The 12,983-nt window shown below is 52.9% G+C and overlaps 1 protein-coding gene across 1 annotated transcript in view; it reads left to right on the top strand.

Annotated features, from left to right (window-relative positions):
- The window catches only part of SMC6 (structural maintenance of chromosomes 6), a 373,519-nt gene extending 364,962 nt beyond the window's left edge, over positions 1-8,557 (top strand). The window contains exon 28 of the transcript XR_013639950.1: positions 8,529-8,557. The gene's annotated coding sequence lies outside the window, so the exon portion shown is untranslated. The remainder of the gene's footprint in view (positions 1-8,528) is intronic.
- The last annotated feature ends 4,426 nt before the right edge of the window (positions 8,558-12,983 follow it).

Consider the following 12,983-nt stretch of genomic DNA (forward strand, 5'->3'; position numbering starts at 1 on the left):
TAGCGTGCGGAGGTCTTCACTCAGCAGTGGATTGACTAGAGGCCGTAGATTAAAATTACTTTCATTTAATTTGACGGCTCTAACCCAGCAGTGGGAACCATGAATGCGACGTTCGTATGGCAGGGGAAAGTAATTTTCTCGGTGCACCGTTGTCTGCCGGTGTTTAATTGGGAAGCCTCGCGTGGCGCGGTGGTTGGAGCGCTGCGCAACCCAACGGCAGAGAATTCCACGCACCACAGATTCTGCATCCAGAGTCAGCTTGAGTTTAATTACTCAGGGCCATGACAGGTCCCCTGTACGAGACGGTAATTGTGACAGACAGATTACATCTGCAAAGCCAGCGTGGAGTCTCATTGGTACCTGTTTCTATCGTGCGAGGATTATTCTGAACAAATGTTACACCGATGAAAACATCGGCGATATGGAACCAATTTCACAACGTGCGGCCCGCGCACATGTTATCCGGCGCATTGGAGGCCAGGGTTGATGGATCGTATAGAGATTTGTGAAAATTCCAAACAAACTCGGGTGTGTGGCGGTGAGGAGGTGTCAGTACAACAAGTGCAGTGGGTTTCTACACACGTCTGTGCGGACTTTTGAGTGGTATCGATTCCTCAAATGCTTGGCGATTCTCCAGATACTGCAATGAACAATTATTAACGGAACTGGTCCAACAACCCCATGCAGAATCCTCCTGAGAGAGGAGTGAGACGCATTAAGGTTTTCTTGGATAAATACACGTCAATTTAACTTAACAATTAACTTAACATGCCAATTTGACTTAACAATTAACTTGACATGTCAATTTAACTTAACAATCAACTTAACGTGTCAACTTAACTCGGCCCGTCAGTGTGGCATCCAGAGCAACATTTAGCTCTGATGCAGTTTGGTCAGAACGGTACAAATCAGAGGCGGGCGGGTGGCTCGGCATTGCTGAGATCCGGAGTTCAAATTCGGGCTTCAGCTGCCCAACCATAATCAGAGTAGGTCCCCCACGTGATCTCGCCACAGGTCCCCCACGTGATCACATCACAGGTCCCCCACGTGATCACACCACGCAAATTCCCCACGTGATCACACCACAGGTCCCCACGTGATCACACCACAGGTCCCCACGTGATCACACCACAGGTCCCCACGTGATCTCACCACAGGTCTCCCACGTGATCTCGCCACAGGTCCCCCACGTGATCACACCACAGGTCCCCACGTGATCTCGCCACAGGTCCCCCACGTGATCACATCACAGGTCCCCCACGTGATCACACCACGCAAATTCCCCACGTGATCACACCACAGGTCCCCACGTGATCACACCACAGGTCCCCACGTGATCACACCACAGGTCCCCACGTGATCTCACCACAGGTCTCCCACGTGATCTCACCACAGGTCCCCCACGTGATCACACCACAGGTCCCCCCCACGTGATCTCAATACAGGTCCCCCACGTGATCACACCACAGGTCCCCCACGTGATCACACCACAGGTCCCCCACGTGATCACACCACGCAAATTCCCCACGTGATCACACCACAGGTCCCCACGTGATCACACCACAGGTCCCCACGTGATCACACCACAGGTCCCCACGTGATCACACCACAGGTCCCCACGTGATCTCGCCACAGGTCCCCCACGTGATCACACCACAGGTCCCCACGTGATCTGGCCACAGGTCCCCCACGTGATCACATCATAGGTCCCCCACGTGATCACACCACGCAAATTCCCCACGTGATCACACCACAGGTCCCCACGTGATCACACCACAGGTCCCCACGTGATCACACCACAGGTCCCCACGTGATCTCACCACAGGTCCCCCACGTGATCACACCACAGGTCCCCCCCACGTGATCTCAATACAGGTCCCCCACGTGATCACACCACAGGTCCCCCACGTGATCACACCACAGGTCCCCCACGTGATCACACCACAGGTCCCCCACGTGATCACACCACAGGTCCCCCACGTGATTACGTCACAGGTCCCCCACGTGTAGCTATTGTTGCAGAGGTCATTTTTTTATTAATTTGTGACTTAATTTGGCGACAATTGTAACTCTGAATGAGAGAGCTGTGTTTTGTTTCCGTGAGACGCAAGTGTATTACATCGCGTTGCGTAATAATTTACTTCTATCGGCGATCTTAAGCTGTCGGTACAAATCACGAGTCTCCCTCTCGGGTGGCACCAGAAAGTCACTTACTTAGCCTGGACCCGTTCACCAAAATAGTTCCGCGCGGTCATCGTCTAGGGTCGATCTCTGACACAAGATTGTGCACTGCTCGCTGCTCGATCAATTTGACAAAAAAGCAACAAAACGAACCCAGCGTTGCGAGAACGCTCGGTGACCTCGCGAATTCTGCGCCGTGTGCGTCTGTCCGGCGTGATGCATTGAGCTGTCTGCACTGCGTCTCGCGTATAGATTAGTAAACAAATGGGGCAGACGATAAATGGCCGCTTGTGTTTAAAATGCGCGACTTGGCGAGGAGCGCAGTGGGAGGCGGCGGTGGGGAAGTGGCCGTGATCTTGCCGCGATCTTGCCGCGATCACGGGGTGCCGCGGCAACGCAGAACCAATGCTGAATGTATAGTGCGGAATACTGTCCCAGGATATGTTTTGGCATGCCACATCCATCTCGAATTATTTTGTCCTCAGTATTATAATAATATGGGGTACAATGATACTTGATTATCATGGTTAGGCGTAAGCGCCTTACGCCGAGAATCCCGACTACTTTGAGCCAGCCGAGTAACTTCTCGTGAGGGAGGCCAGACGGAGGACGAGCACGCACCACTGTTGAACCTCATCGCTAGCAATGGGACGTGTGTACTGTATGTGTGTTGAATTTTTTTCGCACCGTACGTAGCCAACCGTGCTAATCTGAGGTGCGGTTGCAGGACAACAAACAGATTGTCAAGGCGCAGTGGTGTCGGTGAGATGCGGCTGACCCCTCTCGTGATCTCGGTTCACAAACACATCGTGCGGAGCCGTGGGGCGCTATCAGTAATGCGCGGTAAAGCCGTCTCTGTAAGCAATGATCCACAGCATCGCATGATGTGCTTGTGCAAATAGAAGTGAAACTCCGCTGTCTCTCCACACGAACAGGAATACTTTTAGTCTGTCACCCTATTGGCTTCCCAGACCAATACTGTCAAGCATCATTGACTGGCTTCGACCCTCGAAGTCTCCCCAGCAGAGGCAGGCGTGTGAACAGAGGCAGGCGTGTGAACAGAGGCAGGCGTGTGAACAGAGGCAGGCGTGTGAACAGAGAGGTAGGCGGTGAACAGGTGCTGCTGTATGACCGGGTGCCATTGGCAAGAGCGCTCCCTCTGAGCCGCGCACGCCGCGATGGGTCGTGCACGATGGGTCGGCGTGGCGCACGCAAACACGGGCGCCATAGGGAAGGTGGCTGCACCTCGTCCAGAGGAAGGACGCCATCGGTAACCCGCATCCTCCTCCGAGCCGTTCACGACTCAGACGGGCCGAGCAGTCGTGCTGCCACACGCCACATGCGCCGTTACAACCCTCTACACAGCGCTCGCACGCCACTGTGTTCAAAGAGAAATCACCATCAGCCATGGTCAACCCACTGCTGGCTGAAGCCCCCCATCACCTCTCGCTACCTCCGATGTAATAATCGAGGCCGCACCTCCACGTGAACTGATGACCGCTCTTGTGCACGACCATCGGCCACGAACCCTCCCGGCCACGGCGTGTCCTGCCCACACGCGCTTCCCTTAGCAGCGTCATTAACCTGCGATGAACCCGTTCTCTCGATGTAATTCCAAGAATGCATCTTTAAGACGCAACGCTTACGCTAATTGTGAAATTAAATAAAGTGCTCCAAGTGTTGTGTGTATTTTAATCCAATTTGCATTTGCTGTGCTGCCAGAAACCGACGTGCTAATTGTGAGTCCGCGGCTAGATAATTGCATCGGCTTTTCAACACCAATCACGTAATTAAAACCCAATTCGTCGCATTATTTTTAATTTGCAACTATTACAGTGTGTGCACGGAGCTGGCGGTATTTTGTGTTGTGAGTTATGTCATTCGTAAGACGAAGTGACTTCTAAACGTGTTCGGCGGCGTTCAACAGTTGTAACAAACTTTTGGACAGAGCCAAGGTTTCTTTGTAATGTCCGTAATTAGTTTCGTGTCAATTTCCCGTCTGCGTCCCAGCACCAATTAGCGCGAAGCGGTGGCACCAGCGGCACGGCCCTCCCGTTCGATCTGCCCCCGTGCTCGCGACAAACCCGTGTTGGATTCCAGCCCAACTCTCTCTCTCTCTGTCTGGCTGCTGGAGCGTCTTATACTGTTTCCTGCTTTGACAGAAACACAAAGGTGGCTCTTGAGGCAAACGATAATTCTCACTTGAGCGCTGCCATATGTAACATTTGTGCTTGGAATTAGCAAACGTAATTAAATACCGACGTCGTTTCTGCATGCCACTGTTGCCTGCTTATGTTTGGTGTATTTTAAGCAGCCTATGTACGGTTGGCTGTGCATGCGAGGACGTGGCTGTGTGTTTATGCTTGTGTGTGTGTGTGCTTGTGTGTGTGTGTGCTTGTGTGTGTGTGTGTGTGCTTATGCTTGTGTGTGTGTTTATGCTTGTGTGTGTGTGTGCTTGTATGTGAAAGAGTGTTTGTTCGGTCGACTCAGCCTCAAATCAGTACCTGGTGCGGTGTGTCAACATCGCCAATCGGGAGATAAAGGCGGCCAGAAGTGGTACTGGTCACCAACCCCCTCCAGTGCCATGCTGGCCTTCATCGGTTTTCGCTCACAGCACTTGTCCTAGATGTATAAGAGGCTATACGGGCGATCTCTGCGTTTGTGTGCTGTATATGTGTCTGTTCGTATTTTTGTGCGAGTGTTTACGTGCCATGCATTTCTGTGTGCGTTGTGTAGACGTGCTTTGTCTCTTGTATTATTGATGTTTCTGTGTGTCCATGTATTTCTCTGTGTGTGGCGTCTGCTTATGCATTATTGCTGTGTTTGCGTGTGTACGTATGTGTGTAAATTAATGGGGAGCGGTAGTGAAGCGGTTAGCATGCTGCGCTACGAACTCGGCGACCCGAGTTCGATTTCCGCTCATGGCTACCAACATCATTGACGATTATCTGAATCGGTCCTGGGCCTCCTCTAGGTCGACTCATCCTCAAATGCGTACCTGGTGCGGTGTGTAAACATCGCCACTCGGGAGATAAAGGCGGCCGGGCGTGGTGCTGGCCACAAGGGGGTGTGTAAAGACACACCCCCTTGTGTGCCGTGCCGGCCTTCATAGGTGCTCGCAAACAGCACTTGCCCTAACAGTCTGTTAAGGCTATACGGGGGTTCTTTATCTTTTGTATATGAATGTACGTGCAGGTGGTACATCAGCCAGTCATCGAGTTCACTAAATTCATGGCACCTGGGTCTGTCCCGTGATCTGCTGCCGACGAGTCTTCGACACTTCACGTGATAGCCTCAAGGTGCACCTAGCCTGGCACAAGCGCCGTGGTGGCGTGGCCACCACCTAGTGGAGAACGGCGGTAGTAGTTGCCGCCGCGTGTGAGTGCGCTCCAACTGCGCGCAGCGGCATCTCGAAGCCTGTGGACGATGCCGCTTCTCTCCACGCACCTGCGGCCCCAATGGGTCCCGCGGGGCTCGTCCATGGATTTAATTTAGCGACGGCCCCAGGCACTTGTCTCGACACCGACACCCCTCTATGGGTCTAGAGGGACCACCCAGCCCCTCCCCCTTCTCCTCCCCTAAGGCTGAGTGGGCTGATATGAGATTGAGTGGGGAGGGGGGGGGGCTCGGTGTGGAGGTTCGATGGGAGATGGACATTGGGGGGACGAGAGAGGCTGCGTGCGGAGGGAGATCGTGGGGGAGGGCCGGGGTGGTCGGGTTCCCTGCTGTTCCCGGCGGGGCTCTCCGTGTCGACTGAATTAGTGGCAGTAATTAATGGTGGGGACGTGTTTTATGAGCTAATTAAACGTGGCGAGGAGAGGGGCGCCTGCGATCAGTCTGTCCCGCGACGCGTGGCGTCTGCGAGTAGCGCGCGTGGTACGCGTGTTCCGCGTGCCACGGCCGCCACGATGAGCCGCGGTACATCACGTGGTGGGAGCTGCCACATTCTCTCCGTGATCCACCAACTCTTGCCTCCGCAGTGCGGTGGATCGGTAGGCTCGGCTTTGAAGTGGGGGAGTAATTAGGTTCGTACAAACACAGTGAGTCGGCTGCGGCCGGGCTATGCGTGCGGTAATCCTCGTGTCGTTTGTCTTCCCTTGCATGCGTGCGTTGGTTTTGGATTAGCATCGGAGTCTGAGCCTCCTGTGATCAAGCCGGCTGCTCCGAGATAGTGAGTTGATCTCCAATGGCTGCATTGAATTTCATGTTGCACTTCAGCTGAATCCAGGCTCTGAAATGTGTGAGTATTGGTGTGACTGCCATGCGACAAACACCTCCAGCAGGGCATGCGGATAAGAGGCCATTGGAAGGAATTCAAAAGTAGTTATGTGCTATCATCTTCCAGAGGCCGTTCTCTGACACAGGGTGGTGCGCTGCTTTCTGCGAGAGCGTTTATTTCGCCGTCGTCATCACGTCAGTGGCACAGCTGGGATGCAATTGAGAGCAGAAAGCAATTAAAACAAAACAGGAGGGATTTCCGCCGTTTGTTTGTGGTCTTGTGGTGGTTGTTTGACGCCTGTGGACAACCCCAACAACAGCCACCCTCAGTGTGAGCCGATACTTCTTCAAGACGTTCAGAAGTCGGAACACGATCCCTCACTCTTAATTACGTCGCAGTGGGATCATGGCAGATTTGCTTTGCGGGGAAAATGCAAATAGCAAAAGGAGACGTTGCCACGCGTCGGTGTGTACAGCATGCCTATCAGAGCCTCCCATTAATGAGACGAGGGCCCTCAGAGATTAATTATCTCTCTCGCAAGGGAGGTGATGTAAAATCTAATCACGGCAACCAACGCAGATCATTGAACACAATCCATTATTCCTGGAACCGTAATTCCACTTGGCTCATGTGGCAAAACCTCTCTCCTCCCCTCCTCCATCCAGCGCTTTGGAGGCAAAGGTCGGTGGATCACGTAGAGACGTGAAACTTACAATGCAGCTGGATTTCAAGTAGTGGGAAGATCGCAGTACAGCAAATAATATAGAGACTCGCCGAGGCTCTCCTGGCGAAGTAAATCAAGGGCAACGCAAGGAAGGGACGGTCGTTGAACTGTAAGAGCTGGAACTTTGCCCTGAGAGTATCCCTGCTCAAACTCGGGCCGTACTCGTTTTAATTATTCATCAATGGAGGTAATTCTACATTCCAATGACGGGATCCAGCTTTTCCAAAGTCCCGACCCCTGGTGGCTTCCCTCGTGGTGTGATTTACCCCGCAAGGATGATTGGTGGGGGACCAACTCCGACAAGCGAACTGGAAGTGTAACCCTCGGCTCCCCTGCGTGTAAGTCGATCGTGACCGCCTGGATCTCGCTTGAACGTCTTCGTACTGACCGCAACGCCGCGTGCCAATAGCCATCCCTCGACGAACATCCATCGTGTGCTCGGTCAATGTGCGCGGTCAACCACACGGGGTCCCTTCAGCGACTGGGTCCCTCCTTGCTGTCTGCGTGAACATCAACAGGGACACATCGCGTCCCTCGCGCAGCTTCAGACGACCCCGCACGCCCGGCCCAGTTGCGCTACCTGCGTGATGAGAGCTGTTTGCTCTTTGCGAGGCCCCGTCCTTGTGGAGTAATTAACGAGTTGGTCTGCTGCACAGATGATTTGCTTCCACCGCCGAGCCCCCGCGGCTCTGTGTTGACATTTAAGCATTTGACGGCCAATAATGTGCGATGCGAATGCCTCTCAATTATTAACGCGTGTATGTGAATTGATGTACATGATCTCGACGTATGTGTGTGCGCGCATGTGTCAACGTGTGTGTGTCTGCGAGTTGCATGGTAATCTGATCTGGTCATCCCTTGGGTTGACTCAAGGGATGACTTAAAATGAGGCGGCTTCCTGGCTCTGCGTGGTCAGATTGCCAAAATGTGACCCGGAATTTGCGCTGCTGCCCTTAACAGGTGCTCGCTGATAGCAATGCCATCCTCCTGTCGAACAAGAAGCGGGGTTTTTTTTTCTGACGACGACTTGACACCCAAGTCCAAAGACAACACACAGACAGATGAACACACGTGCTACTCCCACAACGATCTCGTGTAGCCTACAGCGCTTTCTGGGGCAGGCGCTGTTGGCGAGCGCCTCGTGAAGGCCAGGAAAGGGCACGAGCGGCTGCTGTGGCCAGCCGCACAAATGGGCATCTGTGGAGTCGCTGCTCATGTTCACACACGGCACCGTGCAACTCACTCAAGGCTGAGTCCAAGTCGGCGAGGCCCAAAATAGTTTCATGGAATAGATTTGAAGCTTTCGTGACTGCAAGGATTCATACTCTTAGGTTTTTTCGGTAAAGTCACGTAGGTAAAAAATAAAATTAATAAAAGTAAAATAAAAATCACGACGTTTCGGAGGCAACACAAGCTTCCGTCTTCAGGTGGAACCGTCACAGCACGATTGCTGTTATTTGATGGAATACATGGAATTGTCATCCTTCACCCGGAATCAAACCCAGGTCACCAGGATCACAACAAGGACAACAACTAATCTGACTGCAACTGAATAATATCAATTCTAGCGAAGTTCTACAAATGTAACTCAAGTGGCTTGGTTCATCATGCAGTGTGCTAACCATTGGGCCACCGCATTAGCCACGTGGTACATACTGGTGATGGGGGTGGGCAGCACACGTCGAGGGATGATGATCGGTGTGCAGGAATAACAACTGCATGGTAGCCCAAGCAGGAAAGCGATTAAGGGGACACCCGCCGTGGAGATGGAGCGATGAGATCCGTTCATGCGCAAGAGCGAGATGGATCGCAGCAGCATTTGACCGTGAGAGATGGTGACGGCGTGGGGCGGCCTTCATCCAGCAGCGGATCTGTGTGTACACACACATCCAGCAACGGATGTGTGTGTACACACACACACGACACGAGCATGAGAATGCTGTCCCACACTCGGCATCGCTTCTGTCTCGACCCACAGCAAACGCGATGTCGTCGTCAGCAGCAGCAGCAGCGTCAGGAGGTGATGGACGGCGCGGGCAATTGGCCTGGCATTGATTTATTCCGCTCCTCTTGTCGCTTGGCAGCGTCGCCCGGACAAATCTGTCGCCCCGGGTCGAGTGACGGAGTGCGACTCGACTCGTGGGGTGGAGTCCGAGCGACTTCTCCCCGAGTCGCAGTCGCCCGCCACGTGGGGTCACGCGAGGCGGTGCAGGCGCGCCGACTGGTCACAGCAGCCACGACCCTGGGCAACCCTGCAGCGTGACCTTTCGTAATGGGGCAAAGGGAAACTTGAAATAACGTTAAACGCGAGACAGATTCAGTAACGATGCGATCTGCGTGCGTCTATCTTTCTCTGTATATTAAATTAGTTGCCTCTCAGAATGTAAAAGGAGGGCTTGAACCTTCAGCAGGGTGGGGGCTTTGGGGGTGGGGGCTCCCCAACCCTACGGCACGGGGCTGGTGGCCTCGGTTGACTCGCCGCCGTCTTCAGTAGACTCAAGGTCACGTGGCGGTGTTGCTGCAGCAGGCGAGGGCTCGGGGTGGAGAATTGGACGAATTTTCTTCGAGGCATCACCACCACCGCTCCCCCTCGCAGCTCGAGTGTGACCAGGCATGCCGCAATGCTGCGCAACTCCCGCACAAAGCCCCCACTTGTTTAGCCCCACCCCACACCCCCAATTTGTTTTGTATCAGTTTCTCTGTCGGTTTGTGCGTGAAATTATCAGTCCGCCTGTTTTTTCCATTTCAATCTAATGCTGTCGGTCTCTCCACGCCCGTCTTTGTATTTAATTTTCCCGTTTTATCCTCGATGCAACCTTCTCCATGTGTCTGTCTCCATTTTGTCACTCATCTCCGTGTCTGGCTTTCTCGTGTCAGTGTCTGCAATTGTATGCATCTTTGTATCTAGGTGTAGCAGATAACTGTCCTTAACACCCCACGGCCATAGGTAATGCTTCCCAATCCACACACAGCGCCTTCCTTCATCCACAGCTCTCTCCTTTGCATCCATAGCGCAGTTGCTTCACTGCTGCCAACGGCCCCCTCTCCCATTACCTCCAACTCCCTTCATCCTCCTCTCATCTCCAGCCACCAATGCCCTCTCTTCGCACCTCGGGGTCACTCCTCGGCAATTCGGTGCAGGGATTGAATCGGCGTGTCGGGGTAGGGAGGACTCGTACATGTCTCTCCCTCCCTCCACATGTCTGCATCTGTGTTCATGTCTCTCCGTCTGTGCACGTCCCAAATGCCTTTACCGACGGTCATACCTTCAGTGTTGATATTGCTCCGTGTGGGGTTTGGCCCCAGGTATAGAGACTGGGCGTAGACGCATCACCCAATGGCACTGCAGTGCATTCAGCCGGTTTTACATGGCGAGCCGATAGGAGGGCCGTGAACGGCTCACAGAACGTTTCAAGTAAATAAACCACTTCCAGGTGAACTTTTACCCAAAACATTGAGAAATAAATCTCTTCCACCGCTTTGTCAATGTGCGGTTCCTTCCACTTCACACCCCTCGTGTGAACGCCAGGGCCCAGCTCCTGCGACCCTTGCCGCATGTCTCGAGCCGCTTGCGTAAACTCATCGCACGACGCGTACAGCGAAGGAACCGTTTTATTGACAGCAATGACATGACACGAGATAAACAACGTGAGCAACTAAAGCCACCGTAGTGTGAAAAAAATACAACTTGAAAAATGGACAAATTTGCGAGTTTGTTGCCATCAGTAATAAGTTACACCAAAACCTATGTCCAGGAACAAGAATCTGAGAGGTGGGCTGGAGGTGTCTTGTAGATTGACTGCCCCCCATCACAGGAATGTGGAACTTCCTCCCCTGGCCGAGGACTGACAACAGATTAGCACGGCGCCCCCCTCGTGACACTGGCTTTTAGGAGTGGGTGATTATGGGACTCGAAGGGTTGAGCGCTGATAAGAGGCATTTAGATGTTGAAGAAATAATATCTTAACTGTGCTACCGGTGTCATGGAGATGAATAAATGTCCATTCGGAGCTCTTGCAGAGCAACGTAACGTCGCCCTGTCAGAAGGTGATGCCACAGCAATTTGTGAGGTCCCTGCCATTATCTCTCATCCCTAAGCTCTTTGGTGTCTCATCGCTCACAAGCTGATGGAACCCTCACAGCTGGAGTATTCCACATCAATTTAGAACCACGATTATTATTTTAACACCATCATCCCACGACTCTCGAGAACCCAGTTTAATTATGGGCGGCTGAACCCCGATTCGAACGCAGGGTGTCAGCGGTGTCGCCCCAATGCTCCGACACAGCCATTATAAACGCCCCGAGCCATCTCGCACCCTCCACGAGCGAGGGATGCGAGCATCCGAGCTGCATCGGTTGGCTTGCCAGCAGAGAAGACCCTTTGCGGCCGCTCTCTTCCCAAGAGCGCTTTGATCTCCATGAATGCAGTGCCCAGTAGAGGGGCCTTTCGACAGCTCCCTCAAGCGGAGGCCCTTCCTCTTCTCACCTGGGTTAACAAAATGAACGTTACGTCCGCCAACAGTGCTGTGAACAAGCAATTGCAGGGCTGCACCCTGCCTAACGCAGCACCTTCCACATTCACCCTGGCAGCAACAGCCGGATGTCCTAAACACAACCCGCAGCTCGCCACGTAGACAACACGCAACTCGTCGGGACTGCGCCGCTCACCGCTTCACCACTCTAACTTTATTCCACGACTTTCGCAGACATTGGAGCCACCTAAGAAAGCAAAGCTCCAGCAGCATCAATTTTAGGCAAATAGATGCAATTGGAGCATTCTCACCCAATATTTTCCAGGTTGATAAATCAGGCAGGTGGCATGGGACCGACAGCCACAGCCACAGCCACACTGGGTGAGGCGTGCCAGGTGCAGAACTATTTTCCGGGTCACCGACACCCGCAGACTCGGGTGAGAATTTACCCCATAGAATTTGGGCCACAAGGTCTGAACTAGCGGGTTAAAATAATATAGTATTTTGACCCCAGGCATAATGTACTTGTATTGGCCACATAGAAAAATGTACCACTCATGATTTACTTTCTTGCTTAGTATTGACAAGTTCAACATCTGCTTTGGGCCCAAAAAAGACATCTATCCTTACCAAGGAGTGACTGGACAAGCAGTCCTGCATTGGATTGGCTACCCGTGGGTGCCCGTCGGTACCCACGGGTAGCCAGATACCGCCATGCGGACCGGAACCGAGTCGGTTTGACGGCATGCCGTCGGGGTGCGGGTCGGGCACAGCGTGGCCCCGTGACCCCGTAGCGTGGCCCCGTGACCCCACAACATGACGACCGTGACCCGCCCCGAGCGACTTGGTCCTGGACGGGACCCAGGACTCTACTCCATACCAACACGCGATTCGTAACATCGTCCCTGCGTCTGCTCGGACCGTTTGGGGTGCATGGTGGCGTGGGGTTTTTTCTCGCGATCGGATAATTGGCTAAACAATCGGAGTGTGCGATTACGATGGACATTGTCAAATAATCGTGGGCTCTGAACAAGTCGCGTGGATGCCGCGTTGTACGGACACACGCACTGCGATTTGTAAAACATACAAACGTGCAGCAAAACTGCCCGACAGAAACGGCGATAGACAGTTTTTACAAAATGCATTGCAAAATGTCCCCATTTTTGCTATTTAACAATGTCCCTCTTATTGCTATTTAACAAGTACATGCAGCTCAGAAGAAAAGCATCTCGATTCCTCTGTCCGTGTGTAATGGAATGGCTATCGTACAGACGGAGCACGCATCCCTGTGTGTCGACGGGAAAATTACAAATCCCACTGACAATGACTTTATACAAACAGTAATGGCCATTTCAATATATGGAGATGAATTCATTCCCTTTGT

The sequence above is a fragment of the Lampetra fluviatilis genome, chromosome 2, assembly GCF_964198595.1.
Source record: "Lampetra fluviatilis chromosome 2, kcLamFluv1.1, whole genome shotgun sequence".
NCBI classification, from domain to species: Eukaryota; Metazoa; Chordata; class Hyperoartia; order Petromyzontiformes; family Petromyzontidae; genus Lampetra; species Lampetra fluviatilis.